We start from the raw sequence: 23078 nt of genomic DNA, 5'->3' as shown, positions 1-23078 counted from the left end.
GAGCCAAGGAGCTGGATAGGCTATACTAGTATGCCCACAATGCATGCTTGGCTAATGTTCAGGGGCAATATAATTAAAAACAAGGCTAGACTAGTGGTATAAGGTTACACTCAAATTGAAGGTATTGGCTATGATGAAACATTTCCACCAGTAGCACATCTTGAATCAATCAGATTCTTTATATCCATTGCGTGTTTTAAAAAGTTTAAGATTTACCAAATGGATGTGAAAAGTGCATTTTTAAATGGTGATCGGCATGAGGAAGTTTATATTGAACAACCAATGGGTTTTGAAGACCCTAAAAATACTGATCATGTGTATCGTCTTAAAAAGACACTCTACGGTTTAAAAAATAAGCTCTTAAGGTATGGTGCGAGAAACTAACAAAGTTTCTATTAAGCCATAATTTTCAAATGAGATGTGTTGATAAAACTCTGTTTATTAAAAAACATAAGGATCACATCTTATTAGTTCAAATCTATGTTGATGATATCATTTATGGATCTACCTGTACTGACATGACTATTGAGCTTGTAGATTTGATGAAATCTCAGTTTGAAATGAGCTTGGTTAGGGAATTGAATTATTTCCTCGAGTTGCAAGTAAAACAAAAACCTGATAGAGTGTTCATTTCTCTATCTAAATATTCTATGAACTTGATTAAGAGATTTGGATTTGAGAATGGTAAGAAATTTGATACTCCTATGAGTACAACCTTGAAACTCTTAAAAGATTCTGCAGGTAAAAATGTGGATCCAAAATTATATCGGAGTATGATTGGTAGTCTATTGTATTTAACTACTAGTAGACCTGATATCACTTTAAGTGTTAGTATTTGCGCTAGATATCAGTTTGAACCTCAAGAGTCACGCTTGACTGCTGTCAAGCGGATTATAAGATATGTCGTAAGTATTGTTAATCTCGATCTCTGGTATCCACATGAGACTAGTGTTCAATTAGCTAGGTACTCGGATGCTGACTGGGCTGGTAATCTTGATGATCGAAAATCAACCAGTGGTGTTTGTTTTTATATCAGAAACTGTTTAGTTTCTTGGTTTAGCAAGAAACAAAGTTCTATATCACTTTCAACAGCTGAAGCTGAATATATCGCAGCTGATAATGCATGTACTTAGCTTGTTTGGATGAAACGTATACTAAGTGATTATGGAATTAAACAGGATTCTATGTTATTATATTGTGATAATTCCAGTGCTATAAATATTTCAAAAAATCCAATTCAGCATTCTCGTACTAAGCACATTGATATTAAATTTCATTATATTCGGGAATTAGTTGAAGAAAAGGTTATATCTTTGGAATATATCCCTACCGAGAATCAACGTGCTGATATTTTCACTAAACCTCTTGATAAAAGTAGGTTTAACAAAATGAAATTTGATCTTGGCATGTGCATTTTAAAATGAGTATTTATGCCTATTTGTATTATAGTGTATATATTTGCTAGTTTAGTTTTCAAATCTTGAAAAATATGCAAAAATCAGATTTTTTGGCCTGTACTCGACTAGTCGTGAGTATCCACGACCAGTCATGAATCGCATGGATTCACTTAAAATTTGGGAGAAATCATCTTCTTCTTCATTTCAACTTCACTCTCAAACGAGCCGACACACGACTTGTCGAACCTATCTTCCAAAATCTTCAAGAGAAGGGCCATTTGAAGTTGATCATCACTTGATTTCAGCCCTTATGGATATTTCAGTGAATGATGAGGGTATTCCCATCCATACTTTATCTTATAAACCCTCTGTCGCTGAAAAACGTATGCTGAGTAAGGACTTATGCAATTTGGATGTACAATGGACGCATAAAGGGAATGCACTTCCTTCAAAATATCTATTACCCAAATACAGAATTCTTCACAAAATCTTTATGTCTAATTTGTATCCTCGGTCTAGTAATAAATCTAAATTAACGTCCTTCATGGTTCGTATTCTTCATTCTATTGTCAGTGGTGTTAAGATTTGTTTACCATCCTTGATTTGTCACTTCATCATTCAGTTTTGACTCCATCCTGGTCACAGTGACATTCCTTTTAGATATTTGATGAGTGTGTTGGCTACATATGTCAGTCGATATGCCAGTTGGAGAGGTCCCTATCCATCATCTGATATTTAACAATTCCAATATCAATAAGTTGAAGCTGGATTTCCTTCCTGGCCAAGGTGATGGTGTTGGCAGTGCTGAAGCTGAACATGAAGAAAAAGTTGGTGATCTTCCTCCTGATGATATTAACATGGATGATATTTTTAAAGAACTTGAGTCTGATTCTACAAATGATCCAGATTATGAGCCTTCTTCATTTGATGCACGTCTGAGTGCATTAGAAGATAAAGTTGAGAATCTAAATGTTAAGATGGAAAACATGTCTGTTGCCCATGATTTATGGTTCAAATATAAATCAGATATTTTGTGTTATGTAACATATCTTGAAAGTGTGTTTTATTACTAATTTGACAAAGGGGGAGATTGTAAGTGCCATAGTTTATAGCCCTTTATGTTGTTAAATTTGTGATGGCAAAGACACTATTATGAAGCTTGCATCTGTGAAGAACAATGCTCTACTCAAGATCAACTTAGGTTGACAAGCACTGTTCACAAGTCAAGAATCTCAAGAACCTTTCAAGTTCAACCTCGAGATCTTAAGAAGCTTTCAAGTTCAATCTCAAGATCTCAAAAAGCTCTTAAGTTTAAACGACATCAAGACTTCAAGCTCTATTACTTTTAAAGGTCACTCATCTCTAAAGTTTCAATGTCTTTACTTCACTACTGAGGTATAACTGACCTTAGGTTGACCTTTAGAGTAGGCCATTTTGGTTACATAATTCATATGCTTTATATAAGTGAGTTTGGTCTATTCTAAGACTAGTCCTAGTACTGCTTCAACCTATCTAAACATTTCCTAGATCAGTTGTAAGTTTGTTACAAAAATCAAAAATTTACTTCATAGGAACAGTGTCGACTGCAACTTCAACCAGTCATATACCTACGACTCTAAGAACAACGTTGAAATTTAGCCACCTACGACTAGTCGAAGGGATCCTACGACTAGTCGAAGGAGATCTACGACCAGTCGTGAAACTGTAAAATCTTATCGCGCCCGAATTTTCAAATATTTGTTGGTTCTACGACCAGTCATAGAGGTCCTTAGACCAGTCGAAGACATGATTTGCTCACATATAAATAGAGCACGAATCTCTGAATAAATAAAGCAATTCAAGTTAATTTAATTCGGTCTTGTGAGAGATAAGTCAGTGCTCCATTTAAGCAAAGTGTGCATATTTAATACTCTTTCTTTAGCTTTGTTAATTAGTTTTTTTTCTTACATTCCAATCTAATCTGAAAAGAGGAATTGTTTGTTTCCTTTTTCTGAAATCAAAATCAATTAGAGCTAGCCCTTTTGTTTTGATTTAAAATCTATAAGAACATAGAACCATTATAAAGTGAGTATTGGACATTAAACTTTGACATTCAAATCTCTACTCTGACTTGGTTCTTCTGGGCTCCTACAAAGAAGGAGAAAATCAGGTATTTTACAATTTGTGTAATTTACATTGTTTAGTTTTATTTGAGGTTAAGCCAGAAAATATCAAAGTTGTTGGTTATCTGAGGAGAGCTAGAAAACTCAGAAGTGAGGGTTTTTGAATTGTGTAAGCCCTTTGAAAAAGACACAATTGTGAAGGTTTTGGGTGAACCTGTGAAAACCTATTTGATAGTGAATGCTAATATCCCCTGTGTGAGGATATTAGGAGTGGATTAGCATTCTGTGTGGCTATTGTTTAACATTTGGTGAATACACAGGCGAACCACTATAATTCTTTGTGTTGTGGATGTGTGATTTATATTTCCTATCTTTTATCATTCAGAATTGTGGAATGTATGTGTGGATGAGAATGTTGTAAATTTTACATTTTAAGCTCACTGTGAATGTTGTAATAATTTAGATTTACATTTCAGCATTATATTTTTTCTATCTCTTTATTACGTTGAGCTTCAGTTTCTGTATTTGTTCTAGTAAGGTTGCCCTGTCATTTTTATGGTGCATGGTTATCCTTAGAACAATCAATATTTTGACCTAGCATTCAGCAGTGTGAATTGATTTATTTATTCAGCTCTATCTTTCTATATTTTCACTGTATTTATTTTAAAATTTGGCATAGTCCTATTCACCCCCCTCTAGGACATATAGCTTGGCCATTTCAATTTCAATAATAAAAATGGGAACTAGGGTTCTAAGGATCCACTTGTAGCAATCAGGATGTTTCCTTGTTTAACTCAAGGAACACAATTGAAATTGGAGTCCTATCTTATCCAATTGGAAGATATATCAATAAAATCAAATTTGAACTTTCATTAACCTAATTCTCAATGAAGGAGAGTTGTGAGGGTTGGAAGGGATTCCATCACCAAACCATGTCATGGAGACGATGGCTAACAATAGGATTTACCAATCCCACAATCTTAAATTAAGAAAATAGAAGATACTCAAAGCTATTGCAGATCTATTGTAATTTGAGTCACAACAAACCATTAAAAACTAAAAGTATTCCTTAAATATCAAATTAGAATCAAAGAAGTTCAACAACAATAAGAATTAAAATAAGAAAAATATTCCAACATGCTATAAGCTTCACCTCTTAGCCCTAGCTAAGAGATTTAGCCAACCATAGACATGATTGGATCTAAAACCTTAGAAGAAAACATTAAAAACAAACTAGGAAAGAAGAAAAACTCTTGGGAGGCTCCTCCACCCCTTGGCTCTGGTCCTTAAAACCTTAGATATCCTAAAAAGTCCGTAGGAATCCCATATTTATAGCCTAGTCCGGTCGGTTTCTCAAAACCACCTCAATTAACGTAATCTACGTAACTCTCCGTAATGCGTTCGGTGACATCGAGCGCAAGTTGAATTCTGGAAGTCGCACCTTTATGCACTATGTAAGTTCTTATGTCATCGAACCTTCATTCAATATCACTGAGAAGTCCTTTGATGGCATCGAAGGGTCTTCGATCCATCGAGAATGTGTCCAAAATAGTCGATCGAGTTACTTCAAAATTCTTTAGAAATTTCGATGTCATCGAACAGGATTCGATGTCATCGAGCTTGTCTTCGATATCATTGAGAGAGTCTTCGAGTAATCGAAAATTGCACCCAATATGTCCGGCGACCAACTCGATTTTCCTGTAAAAAATTTGATGTCATCGAACAATGGCTTCGATGTCATCCAACTGTGGTCGATGACATAGACAATGAAGTGAATTTTAGCACTTTATTCTTTCGGTTTCCTTCATTCTCCACTTGGTTTTCTTGAATCTCGGGGTCTTAAAATCTTCAATCTTGGTCTTCAAAGATCCATTCTATGCCTTAGTGTTTCTTGAGTATCAAATTCATGCTTTTAACATTCTTTTCAATCCAAGCTCTTAGATTCACCTTACAACATAAACATGCACAAAATATCCCTTTAAGCATTATCACGTTCATAAAACTAAGATATAATTAGGGGAAAATATGCAATATTTGGCACTCAACAAGCTTCCTCGGAGTTTATAATAACCGGGCCATCAAAATTGATCTCATCCCTCGAGTTTTGAAACCACTTGTTGATTGGGTTTCTAACCTAACCTTTCCATTGTGGGTCGGTCCATTTTCTCCATAACAGTAGCCATTCTCGAGATCATGGGAAGGTAGCAGGATAAGCAAGACTTATTTAAGAATAATGGCACAAGTTCTAAAATGGCAAAATATTGTGTCCATGATCAAAAGTACGAAACATGCACCACATGAGTTTAATGAAGATACATAATCAATACAAGTGGGTTTCTTTATTTTATCTTTAGGATAGATATGTTCATCGTGACAATTACCAATTTGTTCATTAAACGAGCTAAGGTATGAGAGAATTCGTTGTGAATATTGTGCCCTTATTATTGTAAGGAAAATATAAAATATCGCGTATGATCGATAACAAACATTTTATTTGACTTTGCTGGTTTTGAACTGTATAATTACATAAGATTGGAAAACTTCTCTATTGGTATGGACCATATAAGGGACAAGGCCGATGCATTACATAATGAGGGGTTAAGAAAGAAGAGGATGGAGGGGAGTCGTTGATGAAGAATATCATCAAAATTACGATCTTATGTCCTCTCTCAGCCGAATGCTTCCGTGTCCATGTGATGTTTCCTCACATGTAGTTTTATCCGGGACCCTATACATTACATTCTACTGACTCATCTCTCGATAGATTGATAAGGCCCTATATATCTTAAGACCGCAAGCTCCTATTCAGTCAATACATGATCAGTCTCATTAGAGATTGAACAGTTATGCCCAAGAGTTGCTGAGGATTTGGTCAATGCAGCTAACCCTCAATGTTCAGTTAGATCTGGTTAGGTTAAAGTAGGTGGATTTTAGTCAAGCCATCTGTCAATGGTAATGGAAAGTCCCATCGACCGTGGCCTGTCATTAAAAGAGTAATATTCATGAGTTCCATGTGTTACATTTTGCCGAACCGTCTCTTGGCTAAGTCTTATATCTGAGGACAAGGAAGAAAATGATGAACTGGCCGAGTTCAGCCACTGGATCATCATTTCAAGTCGTCGAATTGCTAGGGAAGTCTCTATGACCATCCGAGCATATTGATTCTTTAGGGAAAGATTAAGGACACTTGGAATGAAGATGGGAACATTAGGTGTGAAGGAATTTGAGAAGGATTCTAAGCCCAATGGTGATCTCTCCTCTGTGGTTTGGGAGCTTAGGGGAGAAAGTTCACTATAGGAATGGCTAAGGTTACTGGGATTGTGAGAGGTTTTGAGCTTAAGGCTTTCCTTTTATAGACAAAATGAAGCAAAAGAGAAATTAATGTACATAAAGTAATGGCATTGAACGAGTTTTCCAAGACAAATACATATATTTTTGAGGCGTTGAATACCGTGTGATTAATTCCTCTTGACGTGACATGTCACTGTAAGTGAAGATACAATATCTACAATTTGCGGTGGTTGAGTACTAAAGTTTTGTATTATTTTACTGAGGCCAAGTGAGGTACGTAAATAGTCATTGATCCTATGCACACATGGCTGGAATGTAAAGATTGCAATGATTGAATGTTGAATAAGAGCTTTAAAATTCTATTCATTACTTTGCTGGTCATTGACCGCACTACTGCATAAAGAAAGACAATAATTTAAAAGTAATTAAGACTTATTAAACTAGGCCTTTAGATTTTTGAATTCGTCCTAGAGATCTTACATCTCTGCCTCATCTTTTTCCTTGGCAGGACCCAATCAGTCCCTGTCCTCGATGAAGCATGGCAGGAAATGAAGAAATTGATTGACACGAACATCGGTCGAGGGAACCTCTAGTTCGTCCGTCCGTTTTACAGTATAATTCACTATCGATTGGATTTGATTCAAAGTAACCTATTCATTCAAGAATTCCAAGTTTGTTGGAGTGGCCATTTCTTTTATGTAGAAAGCGCTCTCTCATTCTCGCAGTTCATTTAGCATACTGGAATGATATGATTATGGTAATATGAGTATCGCTCGATTGAACTGATGGCTTGAGTGCGGTGTAGCTGGGCATGCCACGCTACTTCATATTTACCACTGATATCAAATGAATCTTTTACAGTCATTTCTTGTTGGTCGAGGTAGCATCAATTTACATCATGGAGGTAAAAGTCTCTCTCATAACAATTTACCATGGTGGCTAGCCATTTTAACTTCTTAAGTAGTCCTTCCAACTAATTGTTCAGCTCGACCAAAGGGTGACAGTCGAGTGAGCAGGAGGCATCAATGACAAACCTTCTAATGTCGAATGGTAAAAAAGGAAAAAGAAAAATATTTCAACCCTTCCTCAAAGATTTCTTTGAGAAAGGACTCTGTACCTGCAATAATGGAAGGTAATTTGATAGCCATTTATCAAAATTAATTTAGAAAAGTAATGAAGGAGTCATGGGTTGGATGTCATTTAAATAGTGGGATATAGAGGCCCACTATATACTGAAAGTATGGTAGAAGAGTAGATACACATCGTAATTCATGCGGAATGTGGGTAGTTAAAGCATGAAACTTGGGAGTAACCAACATTCTACGAAAGTCCCCGAAACAACTTTAGAAGATATGCTCACAATAGTTATTCAAAGGAGTTAGGTTGCAAAAGATGATCGATGGCCATTCATTTATGCGTGAAAGATTACAAATAAGAAGACAAGAAGTTTTGTAAGAATATTTCGGCTATCTCTTGTCATCTCTTGGCAGTACACAGTGATGCTTCCTCTTTCATGCTTGATCAGGAGAATCAACCGATGCCCTCTGCTTGAATGCACATTGCAGGAACTAGTCCTTAGATTTCTTCAATGATCTTAACATGTTCTACATGTTTTTTCAACCATACGTTGTTGTAGTGTGAGTATGCCAGGCTTTAGAGCACCAGTTCTAAATCCTAAACTCTCGACTTCCATCTCAGTGGCTTTCGCAGCAACATTCTTGATCGTGAGCTCTTGAGCCACCTCTTATGCATTAGCATTTTCAATATCGGCCATTTGTTTCTTTGCCTCGAGATCGGCAACAGCTACCTTAACTTGGCAATACATGTCAAGTATTCCCTTAAGCTCTAGGAGAGGTGGTATTCTGGCCTCAAAGATGGGTTTGATTGGGACACCACGTATGTCAAATCGACCAATCATCCGACCTTGGTTATCAATCTAGCATCAAAGGTCTTAGCTAATCCTTTCTGTAGGAGTTCGTGCAATTCAACTTGTAAGCTCTGGAGATTGTCATGATGAAGAGGAGATGTTGCTATAGATTCTTGATCAGAGAGGAGATGACTTCATCAATAGGAATGGTAGAAGTCGAAGTAGTGCTCTCGTGAATAGTTGTAGAAGAAGATGGGAGAGGACCTACATCAGTGACTTCCACCTCTGTTGGCTCTATAGGTGTATGGCCGGAAATAACCTCGAGCCGGTCGCCAACATCAACTGGTGATTACTCTAAAGTTTAAACCAAAACTTGGTTGACCACTTCTACAAGGGTATTAACAATCACTTCTTCTTTAGTTGAGATCTTGTCAGTCTCGACCAATCCTTCGGGGGCTACTGTCATATCGACCACTGCAGACTGTGTTGCAGTCATAATCTCTCCGACTGTTGTAGGCGATGAAGAAAGCGGTGGAGCCATGATTAATTTGAAAGGTCAGGTAGGAGAGATCAAAATCCTTCGCCACATGACTAGCATGGATGAGGAATGAGTCTGTTACGTGTGTTCCAAATCAACAAGAGCATTATCAACTCTAGGTGACCTGTCAGACGGAGTGTCCTCTGTACCAATGGTCATTTCTAAATACAAAGGCACTGCTGTTGTAGTTGCTGGAATAGAATTATTGAATATCATAGGAGTACTTGTTGTCATTGTCATTATGACTGTCATTTCTGAGATCAATGGTATAATCGCAGTTACAGGGATTGCCAGTATTTGCTGTGTGACTTGTTCTTGAAGGCACACCGCTATTGTCTTGTGTAATTCCCAGGTCATCGAAAAGAATTAGACTGAGATGGTTGGTGTGTGAGTGAGAATGTCAATTTCAACAAAAGCATGAGTAAATGATCTCCACCTAAGTTAGATCGAACTGCTTGTCTGATCAGTAGACCCTTGACTGATTCAGGATTTCTTATTATAGTCATTAATGGCTTAGCAGAGGTAGGGAATGGTGGGGGTTGAGGATGATAAGGTTTTAGATATTTTTAAATGGAAGGTCGAGATCATTCAATCTCTCTTTGTCCTTCGTCCATTTGTTCTAGTGTTTATTAAAATTAGCCTCTTCATGCCGTTTTATGCTTTCAACCATCTGTTCGAAATAATATGCCATGCTTAAGTTAGGCCGGTAATTTATTTTAAAATATTTTTCAAAAGTTGTCATGGCCTTTACCGAAGAAGTGTTAGATGATTTTTTGGGTCTCAACAATGATCGATGTTTTATTATGGAGTAAGTCTGGAAGGAGTTTTTGACTAGAAAGAAAAGACAGGAGATTTCAGAGGAGGATTGATACCTCCCAAATCAAAATCTTCCTCAGGGCCATCTTTTATGGTCGAGCAGTTGCAAGAATATCAAGATGTTCTTGACTAATTTGTGGGACTTCTAGGTAAGGAGCTTTGGTTGCTGGTACGGGAAGGGTTGTTGATGTTATCGTTATCATTCTTACTGTATGCTTCGCAGTAGGTGCCGATGGCATAGGGGTAATTCTTTTTCTACTATTGACCAAACCTAATTGTGAGAAGAATTGAGATGTAAGTTCTTCAGTACTTCAACCATTCAAAAGTTTGGCATATTGTTGCTCCCACCATGATACAAAATTATTTATAGATCCTAAGTATTATGGGTAAGTTGGTATTTACAAAGCTGTCGAGTCCTTACGATAAGTGTTTTCAAGGGAAGTATACAATGCTTTGTTGGTCACTATTACACGATAGTAAGGAGGTTGGTTGAATGTCTTATAAGGGGACATGGAATACACTGTACCAAACTAAGTTGATGAGTAAACAAAGAAGAATGGTATTGTTCGACACTAGCCTTTGCGTTCTTGCCTTTCTTGATCGAACTGTCATAAGCCAAATCATGGCCAATCACATAGAAAGTACAAGTATAATTCAATCAACCTTTCGAAAGTTCGTCATCGGAGGAAAATTGTCTTATGAGCCTTTATGCTCATAGTCCTTTTCTGCCGTAAAGAATTGATCATCTCAAGAATTTTCAAGAGAAAAAAATTCGAGGATTATTCTTTAACCATGTTATTCTTCAGGGACGTGTGGAGAAGTTAGTCGCCATGAGAGGTAAACAGTCAATTGTCATGTAGTTGTTCGAATAGATGAGAGTGGAAGTATGTGACAAACCAAGCTAGATTGGTCCTCCTGCCGAATACAATCCTTTGTGATTGATTTTGTAAAGACTTCTGTATATATGGATGAGGACGAAAGGTACTAGAGCTACGCATTGTTGTTTGATAAGACAGTTAGCCAGAGCAACATATTCGGCTGTAATTTGTTGAGTGTTGACACATAGAAAATGTCGGCAAATCCAAAGGAGAATGAAGGAAAGGTGCTCATCTTCTTCAACTAGTCCTTTAAATTTTACGTGATACATCATGAAGGTAGTATAACCTTTAATGGATTAGCCAGGGAAGTTCTTGTGTTGCCCTGTTCTAACCTTTTCATGGTAAATTCTTTCGAAAGGTAATAACTTGGTCACATTATAGATGTCTTTTATGGTGATACTCATCGGACTGCATCCGAACATAAATGCATTGGTGGAGGTGCTTCAAAATAAAGATAAAGTAAGGAGGAGAGATGCATTGGGGGCGTATTCCTAGAGAGATAGTTTGATGCATTCATAGATGCCCAATTCTTTCCACACATCTGTGTATTAGTCTAATACTCATGTGAACCAATTTTTCCAATCTGGAAGAGGTTTCAGCCATAACCTTGGTGTCTTCAACGCATTGACCGTGTTAGGTATGGTTCCAGATTGAATTAGTACATTGTCATTGGTGAAAATAGGAAAGAAGGGATCTAAAGGTAATAACTCATCGGCTGGAATCTTAGTCGAAAATGTTGAAGCGATACAGAAAGCTTTGTCATTCAAAGGAGATTTGAAATGAGTTCTTTTGTATAGTAATCAGTGAATATATCCATCACGGCCATTATATCTCTTTAATCAAAAGGTAGGAGTAGATGATGAAGAAGCCATTGCTAATGGTAGAAGGGTAAGTAAAAATCTTCGGGTGAGTTATTGAAGAAGAGAGAAGATTGGAAGCGTAAGGAAAGCGAATGAGAAGATGACGTGTATGTAAGCAAGAATGAACAGATGCATTTATTGAGGAATCATGCCTATTCTGGCAGAACAACTCTTTGGGACACATGTTAGCTTGAAATTCATCTTAGCATTTCAAATCGACACAACTGAGATAGATTATTGTGGTTGAAAATTGTTTGTGTGAGTATTAATGAAATTCCAAACGTCACTATCACTTTCTCTGAAAGGACAACAATGAGGGGGGGGGGGGGGGGGGATGGGCAATGTTTTTACCCTATCTAGCCAATTCCTATTTTGACTATTCAAGATTGAACATGTGTAAACTGCATGTGCGCGTGTTCAACAGTCGCGGGATTTTCTGTGGATATGTATGGTTGTGTATTAGAAAATAGAGCCATAATGTATCAAATGCATTAAAGCCGTTGAGGAAAGTGCGATCGACTCTGGGTGACTAAACAGCAAGTAACCAACCATTAAGTTCATATGATCGTTGGACGGTTGTCTAAAGAATATGGAGACCAAGAACATGAGAGCATTTTAAAACAGATTGAGGAAAGAAACGATTACAATAACCATCAGAACGTGGGAAGGATCTAGAATGAATGAATTAAAGCTTATAAATAGAAGAAGATTGCAACAAAATAATTCATCTCACACCAACCCAAAAAAATCAGCAAATCAATTATTTTTCAATTAACTCATCAACTTTATATTCCATGGTGTAATTGTTGCATTTATCAAGTAAATTTCTTTTCTTAACGTAATTACTTTACTTTGTACATTTACTACTTACATGTACTAGCTCAATTCAAATCGTAAGTACTATAGATGATAATTGTTGTCGTGCCTAGAACTATCTGTAGGAGTCGATCTTAAATCGTGTCCGTTATTCCATTTCATCTACATTGAGAAAGTCCTTTCAAGTGAAAGGCAAGAAGAAACCCAATATCAGAGGATGAACCCCGACCCTCTGACTATCGCTTAATCCAATTATACTTTGAGCGAGTGGCTGAATAGGGGACCGATCTCCTCAGAACTCAGTCATACCTAGTGTCTGCCTACTTCGGTGCTCAGGGTCATTGTTGTTCGGTTTTAATTGGAACCGCAGTCCTAATTCTAGCATGCTCGCGGGCTACTCATGTTGGAGAAGAGGATCGTAAAAATCACAACAAACATAACTAAGATCAGTGTTATGGACAATCAATGCTTGATTTCAGCAAAGCTCTTATCAACCTTATCGGTCCACTCAAAAGGGATTTTTTTCATGCAAGCTGTAATGAGTGAGACTATAGTGTTGAAATTCGGCATGAATCGACCGTCAATCTGATGGAATCTCACAAATCTGATGTGGGAAACCTGGTATATCGGGTTGGTTGGCTAAAGTAGCTTCTCCTACCCTAAAATCATAATTGGAATCAATGCCTAATTTGAACAAAGCTTTTGCCAACCTCATTGGTCCACTGAAATGGGATTTTTCATGCAATCTATAATGGGTACGACTATAGTGTTGAAATTCCGCATGAATTGACTATTGATCGGATGGAATCTCACATATCAGATATGGGCAACCCAGCATAGCAGGTTGGTTGGCTAAAGTAGATTCTCCTACCTCAAAATCATATATGATATGTCAAAAAATTCATTCTGGTTTGTGAGATAAGACTGTTTTAAGGTTAAGATGGTGTTGATCACTTCCACCTGTGATTGGGCCTTCTATGGTCCATCTTGTGCATGAAAGTGTCCGCAAATTGCTCTACATCATGGACCAAACATGGAAGATTTAAAGGGCTAAGAAAGAAATACAATAGTAATAATCAATCAATTAAAAATATAACCATGGTGGTGCTCATCATATGAATATATTTCATCATTAAAGCATGGGCCATATCTTTACAAATGAAAAATGCACTCTTGGCATGAGCAAATAAATATTTTGCACCTATATCAAGGTGAACCTCTAAGCTCATCTAAAATATGGAGACTTACGATGTACTTGATTTTTTTATAGACCTTATAACTCATGGGGCTCATATCATAGGCTTTAGGTACAACACAGGTCTCATCAAAAGCACACTGGGCTTGTAGGCCACTTTAAACCATGAAACACAATATTTTTCTTCCTTCATATTGTGTAATTTTAATTAATTTTTATTCTCTTAAAGTTTCAGGAAGGAGGATTCTTAGTGCAGGTGATAACGGATCGGGCGGTGGGTCAGTGAAGTCTCCAATAGTACCAATTCGTCCGTAAAGGCTCCAAAAGTGCCAGTTTGATGCTGATAATGTGTTTCTTGAAAAGTAAATGAATTTATTAACTGTTATATGTACATATCATTATTAGCAATGTTTAAAATCCTCAAATAGATCTACCACTTATAACAGTCCAAGGCGATAAAATCTATATATATAGTTAACCAACCCTGGTTATATGTTTAACGTTTCCCTTTTATTTTTAAAATTTAGCAATTGAGTAGAAATAAATATAACAGTTATTGATGGAGGTTTCTGAAGGTGGGGGTTCAACTCTCACTTCTTCCTATTTATCTTCTTGTTTTGCTCTAACTATGTTTCCTTTACTGCCTGCAATTACATTTGAATTTTGCTATTATCATACACTGCATTGCTACATGATATGGTGGACCTATATTTGTTATATACGAGATCATGTTTCAATGATCTAAGCCCTTTAAATGAGCTTTACATATGTTGGATATGTGCCCATATGTTGATATGTTGTAACTACAAGATATGTCGAAACTCTTTAAATATAATAGTTATTGATTATATGCCAATATGGGAAATATAATTATAATTAGTATATTGCAGTTATCTATGGATGAAAAGATATGGAGGTTTATGGATGTGGGGTTTAACTCCCTTTCTTCATCTTGATCTTCTTGTTTTACTCTAACCATGTTTCTTTTATTTCTTGCAATTACATTTGTGCAATTATTATACACTGCATTACTACATGATATGTCAAACCGACAACTGTTAGATATGAGATCATGTTTCAATGATCCAAACTCTTAAATGAGCTTTACTATATGTTGTATATGTGCCCATATATTAATATGTCGAAACTACATGATATGTTGTAACTCTTTAAATATAATAGTTATTAATTATATGGCAATATGGGAAATATAATTATAATTAATATATTGCAGTTACCTAGGGATGAAAAGGTGATGGAGGTATATGGAGGTGGGGTTCAACTCCCCCTTCTTCCTCTTAATCTTCTTGTTTGACTTTTACAATTATCATACATTGCATTACTACATGATATGTCAGAAGTACATCCATTAGATATGAGATCATATTTGAATGATCCAAAATCTTTAAATGAGCTTTACCATATGTTGGATATGTGCCCATGGGGTCTATTTGTGGGAAAATACTCGCAGGTGGTCCCTCATAACTTTCCCCGAGAGTATCTATGTAGTTTTCTTTCTCCTTAGATAACACCTTTTCAATATTTTTCCCTCGAAACTGGAATCAATTGAGAGGAGAGAAGGATGAGGTCGGATGTGACAGGGCTTATTTTTATCATAACCAATTTCTCCTAATTCTCTCGATTCGCCTCTTTATAAAAAGGTAGGCACTCCCTTGATTAGAGACATGAAACTCCATAGAGAGAAAATTAAGAGTAATTAGAGAATATTTGATTATCCATTAGGTTCCCTTTATATGATCTAAATCGTTGATCGTATCTAGTGGCCATCCTAATCATAAAGGTTATCAGTTTCTTTCTAATCCCATAGTCGTTAGGTGAATTTTTATAGTAGAGTCATCTATCATTGCTTTACAAAGAACCTAAAAATTGTGTAGATTTCAACAAATCTAGAGGAGCTACCAAATTAGACCTTTCAAAGTAGTAATGGAGCACATTTGATGGATCTCTGATTCATGAGAATAAAAAATGAGATTATTGCTCTTTTCATAACATAAAACCTTATTTAATTTAATGCATCTTATTTTTTTTCACATATCGACTGTTATAATTATTGTGGCAATGGAGTGGAAACATGGAGACATCTCCTCTAGGATTTTGCCACCTGCTCTCTCACCTCTTTTGTTTTATAAATAAGGGAAGCATGCGTATAGAGGGGTATTATATTCTATTAATTCATCTTTGAGGTATTTCTTAGTGTGGGATTTCTTGTATGGGTAGGAGAAAGGTAAGCCTTATATTTTTATTTCTCTTATTTTTAGTGAAGAAAAAACCTTCGTGTTATTGCCCCATGGAGTAGGCATCTTACTAAACTATGTAAATCCCTGTGCTTCTTGTCTCTCATGTTAGTTTAGCACTTTTGACCTTTTGTTTGGCCATTTCCTTTTGTGTTTTGGCTTTGCCTTTATTGATCACGTGTGTGTGTTTTCTACAACAATTAGTAACAAAGCCAAAGGTTGAGAAGCATTTTTTTACAAGATTAGTGTTGTGTTAGGCAACCCCAAGTGCAAGGTTGCGATGCAATAATAACTTTGGAGTCCGATGTCGATCCATAGGAAGTTAGTGAGAACACAATTGGAACTAATTAGGTTGTTAGCATTTTTAATCCAGTGAAGTAGAAATGCTTTAAAACAAATAATGAAAATGATGAAGGATATAAGAATCCACTTATAACAATCACAATATCTAATTTACTAATTCAATTCTTGTAACTCAATTAGAATTGAAATTCTATCATATCTAATCAGAAGATTATTCTATTAAACAATCTTCAACACCAATAAAACATGAATTCAACTGACCAATTCTCTCATGAAGCACATGGATCTCACTCACAGAGAATCACGAGCATTTGCTATAATAAAGGCATACAATAGATCAATCAATTATAGAGATTGATTCATTCTCTAATTAAGCAATTACCAAATCAAATAATCCGATGTAACTGAAAAACCCCACATGAATTTATTATTTCACACCAAAATTTAAAGCAATAATTTAAGGAAAAATGGAAAAATTCGGAGATTATAATTAAGAGAAAACAATCATAAAATAATCTTAGATTTCTAGACAAAGAACATAAAAAACTAAGCTAGTATTGAATCTAAGCTTCAAGGGATTCTCACATTTGTCTAAATCGAAACCCTATCTGAATTTCTTCGAGGGAGACAACATCTACATGAAACAGGGAGACCACATGACATATGGACGAACTGCCTGCACATTGGATGACTTGGATGAATGGCTAGATGAAGGTGGGCATCCTTGAGATGGTGGATGGTCCTCTCTCTCTCTCTCTTGTAGTGAATAGAGATGATGTCACGTCCCAAACTTAGAAACTGAGCTCACAAAATTCCCAAACGCCAAATCCGATGCCGACAACCTCTGTAGTAGCCCATTCTTAGCTCCTAGTGCCCGTACGCCAGATTTCGATCCTGGGATCCTACAATGAGAATTTTCTAACGTACATTTATCTCGTAAGAAGCATAACCACAAGTTTACCCAAATCACAAAGGCAACATCATCATCACATATCCACCAATGTAAATAGTTGAATATAGTGTTGAAAGGGAAAATACATATATTAAAAATCAAAGCTCCAGAAGACAACTGTACGCTTTAAGCTCAACGCTGCTATGACCTAGCGCCACCTACACGCATCTATCATGCATAAGCGTATAGAAAGCTTAGAGAGTGATGTAAGTGTGTGCACAAGGTAAGTGTCAACTATGCAATATCAAAGCAATATAGAAACATGCTGGTATTTTCATAAATACCATCAGCCTTATCCAGACTATGTGATGCAAAAACATAATAAGCCAGTGTCATATACCAAGGAAAGAATGCAATATGCAAATCCTGACGAGTCTACGAATACCGTCAACCTCATATAGGTCATATAAATGTAGAAACATAGTAAATCAAAATGTTATATACTGCGGATGTAATGTAATGTGCGGTGTGAATGAAATGACCATGCTGAAGTATGAAGTCGGGATCATAATACGTAGTATCGCAGGCTATGGGGTTCATTACAAGGGACTTCTATCCAAACCAGTCACATACCTAAATTTAGATAGTCAGAGTCAATGTGGTAGACTCCTAATCTCAGGTTAGTCATGCGCCCCAACCAAAATCCTGGCCATTGGGAAGGTATACAACAATTAGTTACGCACCACCAGCCTGGATGGATAGTGAATGAATGAATGAATGAGTAAAATGCTGAGTATGCAACTCCTGCTTAATAATTCCACATATCAGTACTGTACATCTCTAAGATCATCACCGAATTTTAGTACACTCCACGCTGACTGCCACCTCCCTAACCGCACAATGCAGTGAGTGAAAGAGACCACACTATTCGCCTTCCAAAAGTATACCAGGCTCGTCAATAGCGGACCCATTTGCAAGCTGGTCAATCTTTGCCATGCCCCAAACTCAAAAACCGAGCTCACAAAATTTCTGATTGTCGAATCCGGTGCCAATAGCCTCCACAGTACCCCATTCTCGGCTCCCAGCACCTATATGCCAGATTTTATTCCTAGGATCCTATAAGGAGGATTTTTCAACGTACTTTATCCTGTAAGAAGCATAACTACAAGTATACCCAAATCATAGAGACAACATCATCATCACATGTCTACTAATATAAATGTTTGAATATAATGCTGAAAGGGAAATACATATGTCAAAACTAAAGCTCCAAAAGTCCGTTGCATGCTCTAAACCCAACGTTGCTGTAACCTAACGCCACCTGTATGCATCTATCGTGCATAAGCTTATAAAAATCTTAGAGGGTGGTGAAAGTGTGTGCACAAGATAAGTGTCAAGTATGCAATACAACGTCATAAATCATACAATATCAGAATAAGTGGAAATACTGACAAGATCGTGAATCATACGATATCAGAGTAAAAGGAAATATACTGGTAAGTTCATGAGTGTCATCGGCCGTACCAAGGCTATGTGATGCAAGACGTGAATGCTAATGGCCATATCAAGGTTATGCAATACAAAAACGTAATAAGACAATATCAGATGTCGAGGATGCAATGAAATATGTGGTGCGAATAGAAGAAGTCGGGATGATAGTACGTAGTATCATAAGCTATGGGGTCTATCATAAAGGACTTCCATCCAAACCAGTACCATACCTAAATTTGGATAGTCAAACTTAATGTGGTAAACTCCTGATCTCTGGTTAGTCACACGCCCAACCGAAATCCTGGCCATGTGAAGGTACATAATAACTAGTTGCTCACCACCAGCTCGAGTGGATAGTGAATAAATGAATGAATGAATATGCAACTCCTACTCAATAAGTTTATATACCAGTACGGTTCCTCTCTAGGAAATCAACGGGGTCTAGTACACTCCGAACCAAATTGTCGCCCCATCGCACGTAAAAAGGTGAGTGGAAGAGACCTCACTATCCACCTCCAATATCAGACTCGGCTCGTCGATAGCGGACCCATTCCTCGTGCTAGTTAAACTCAGCCTAGCTTTGCCCCCTCCTCTCGGGCGAGTAAGGTCCCACCCCATTCCAACCGACCATGATACAATGAGAGATGTGACCTAATGGTATACGTCCCTCATGTGCTCATCATCCACTCGGTCTAGACGTCGGAGAAATCTAGAACCAAGAGGGTTTAAAGAATTTCACCCAGGGATATCTATAGCACCCCATGTAGAATAGATTTCTGGTGTCCTGTTTGGCCATCCATGATATGCCTATGGAGGCTACAGCCCTGATGTCGCTAGGCCGTATGGTGATCATAATCACACAATGCGAGATGCATGAGTCACACAGTCCAATCATGCATCAATCTTATGCATACTGTGCACTCATGTAGGGCAACAACGCCTATCAAGGAGTCTCGTGAGCAACCTATCATATGCAATGACCAACCATATCTCACAATCAAACATGCAGATAATGCGTATGGGCATGTATCATGATGTTATGCTGTCACTTACTCGTAAACGACATCGATAATCGGCCTCGATAATCGGTCGGCCTCGACAATCAGCCTAACTTGATAATTGGCCTAAAAAATCGGCCATGGTAATTACCCTTGATAATGGGCATAACAAGGACATAAGGGAGGTCACAATGTGGACATCTAACCATCATTGCCTGTTAATGTGGACATTTAACCAACATTGCTCCCAAGGAGTAGCTCATTTAGAGATAAACGTATTGTGGGCCCATGGCCTCGAATAAAGGCCTAATAGACATCGCAATGGGACTTATAACAATGGGCCTAACCAAATGGGTCAGAAATACATCACAATGGTCCTTAACGCATGGCCCAAAAAAACATCGTAATGGGCCACTTGTACGGGCCTAATATACATCACCATGGGCCTCATGTACATCCAGTTAGGGATCATCATATGGGCTTCAAATACAAAACAGGTGGGCCCCATCGCATACGCCAAAAATACAAACAGGTGAGCCCTGAACATGGACCAAAAATACAAATAGGTGGGCCACGCACATGGGCCAAAAATACATTAGGCCACGAATACATCACAATGGGCCTCGAATACATCACAATGGGCCTTGTCTATAGGCCTCTGATTCAAGCAAGTGGGCCCCATCATATGGACCTTAAATACAAGGCAAGTGGGCCTATCATATGGGCCTCAAATATACATCATGATGGGCCTCATGGATGGGCCGCACCAATTGGCCTTAAGTGTGAAATTACAGTAATGACCGCTTTAGTTTGAAGTAGGAATATGCCAAGATGTCCTAGAGGGGGGTGAATAGGACTTTTTAGTATTTTATGATAATTTAAAACCTATCAAACCTATCCTGAATAAATATGCAAGTATCAAGATTTCTTCAAAATAAGTTTAATGGCTACTAAGCCAAATAGAGGATTCAAAAATAAAACTTTTCAAAAGATGATAAGATGCATAACATAGTTCATGATGGATGTGACTGTGTGTGAGGTGTGATTCTACTTAGTTCCAAAAAGACATGTGCATATGTAATATGAAGACAATTAGAGAAATCACACTAATAGTAAAAGTAAATGGCAATCTCAAACACAGTCATTTTTTTAGTGGTTCGACTACGTGTCTATTCCACTTCCGGCAGACGCACTTAACCCTTAAGTGTACCAGATCTCACTAACTGAGGTTTCAAATCAGGTTCACATCAAACTAGTACAACCTACTCTGGGCTTACTCTAACGTGTCTACATGACACAAGTTTATACCCCACACAGGAGCAAGGGTCAACACACAACACCTAAGTTTTAGGCCACACAGGCCAAGGATCCACACAAGGAACCTACCAGTTTATGCTCCATGAGCAAGGGTCAACACACAACACCCAAGTTTTAGAGCACATAGGTCAAGGTCCTACACAAGGACCTAACATTTTATGCTCTTCATAAAGCAAGGGTCAACACAAAGCACCCACCATGTACACTCCCGTCAGAGGCCTCCTATGAGGCCTTTATAAGGGTGAGACGCACCTTTGACCCAATCCTACAAAAGGAATGGTCACAAGGGTTCTCTAGACTCTAATGACTTACAGATAAGTTGATGAGCCTCGTTCAGCACGTTGATGAAGATCTCCTCTTTTGATAATGAAGAATCTTCAGCAACCTTGAATCGCAACTTAGATGATGTACCAATGTAAGGCAACGGGTTGGGTCAAGGTTATGATGGAATCCTACTCTATTAAATGTTTTCCTATAAAGGAGACAAAGCGTTTCTAATCATCTATGCATTCAAGGCATCCCCGCTCAATGATTTTTCCTTAAGATGATAGCTGTAGGATCCTTTAACGTGGAAGTTCATTCCCCAATCCACTCTACTGAATGTCATTGATGAGGGTGGATTGGAAGATGAACTTCTATGAGAGAAAAGGCTTAAAATATATGATATAGATTTAAACACTTAAAAGCACTCTCTATTTTCTCTACAAACAACCAAAGGCAAGCTCTCATTAAATCGACAAAAGGTTGCAATGGATATAAAATGGTTATAGTTTTGATAGAGTTCGATATCATCGAGCAGGGTTCGATATCATCGAGCATATACTCTCGATAGCATCGAATGACCGCTCGATGATACGAACTCAAACTGTCAAACATTTTAAAAACTTTTTAACAACTGGTGGAGAGGATTGAACATGCTTTGATGTCATTAGATTTCAAACTCTGATTTCATTAACACGATGTTCGATTCCTCGACATTTGAAAATGAGAGAGTAGATACCTTTAAGACTTATCAGGTATATGATATGATCGAGCACCATTAGATATCATTAGAATTTGAATATCGATGATATCGAAGATCGTGTTGATTCATCGATAATTGTAAGAAATTTTCATATAAGCTTCCTGAACAGTTTATGTTCAATTTCGATGACATCGACCGCACCTTGATATGATCAATATTTGAATATTAATTTTATCGAGTGATCCCCGATACAAGAAAGTTTTAACCTAAAAACTTGCTAGATAAATTTGTGTCCCAATCGATATCATCAAAGGTCTACCGATATCATCGAGATTTGAATTTCGAGGATATCGAGGATCCCTTCGATATATCAAGAATCACATGTTTCGCCTTAGCAGTATACTGGACACAACTAACCAGATGTTAATTTTATCGAGTCGACTCGATGGACTCGAGATTCAAAATTCGATGATATCAAACAGTTAATTGATTCATCGATAATTCAGTCCAGAGTTCTTTGTAGTTACTGGACATTTGAAGTCCTCAATTCGATATTATCAAGTGAGTTTCGAGGACATCGATTATAGGGATCGATCTCATCGAACCCAGAGTCGATAAATCAACATAGGTGAAAAACTTAAGGATTTCCTGATTTTGTAAATTAGTTTTCTTACCAAAAACCCTAGGATGTTTTATGCAATTTTAAGGGTTTTTATATACTTGGTGTTTTAGGAAATGGGATGTGAGGCTAAGGTTTACTTTTAACGAGTTCGAGCACACATCCAGTTGAGGCAGACACTTGAACAGTCTTCCTATGGGGCTCATTTGTCTTGCTAACTCAATGCTCATGCTAATTGACAAACTAGGGCAGTTTCGATCTCCCCCTTTGTCAATTACATGACAAAACACCTTAGAACAACTTTTAGACCAAACACCCTAAATTGTGTGTACATGAACTTTACACAATTTTACAAAGCTATTTAGTTCACACACACATACGATTGTATCATTCAGTGGCTGCTACCCCTGTCTTCTTGCAGCTGCTCCCCTTATCACCTGTACCATTATTAACAAATAGATACACAAAATTTTTCTTCG

The 23078-nt window shown here is 37.3% G+C and overlaps 1 long non-coding RNA gene across 1 annotated transcript in view; it reads left to right on the top strand.

Annotated features, from left to right (window-relative positions):
* The window catches only part of LOC131252091 (uncharacterized), a 63766-nt gene extending 49401 nt beyond the window's left edge, over positions 1-14365 (top strand). The window contains exon 3 of the long non-coding RNA XR_009174171.1: positions 13990-14365. This is a non-coding gene — a long non-coding RNA (uncharacterized LOC131252091). The remainder of the gene's footprint in view (positions 1-13989) is intronic.
* Positions 14366-23078: the final 8713 nt, after the last annotated feature.

This window comes from Magnolia sinica, chromosome 7 (assembly GCF_029962835.1).
Source record: "Magnolia sinica isolate HGM2019 chromosome 7, MsV1, whole genome shotgun sequence".
Taxonomy (NCBI): domain Eukaryota; kingdom Viridiplantae; phylum Streptophyta; class Magnoliopsida; order Magnoliales; family Magnoliaceae; genus Magnolia; species Magnolia sinica.
This window is presented reverse-complemented; position numbering and strand designations above follow the sequence as displayed.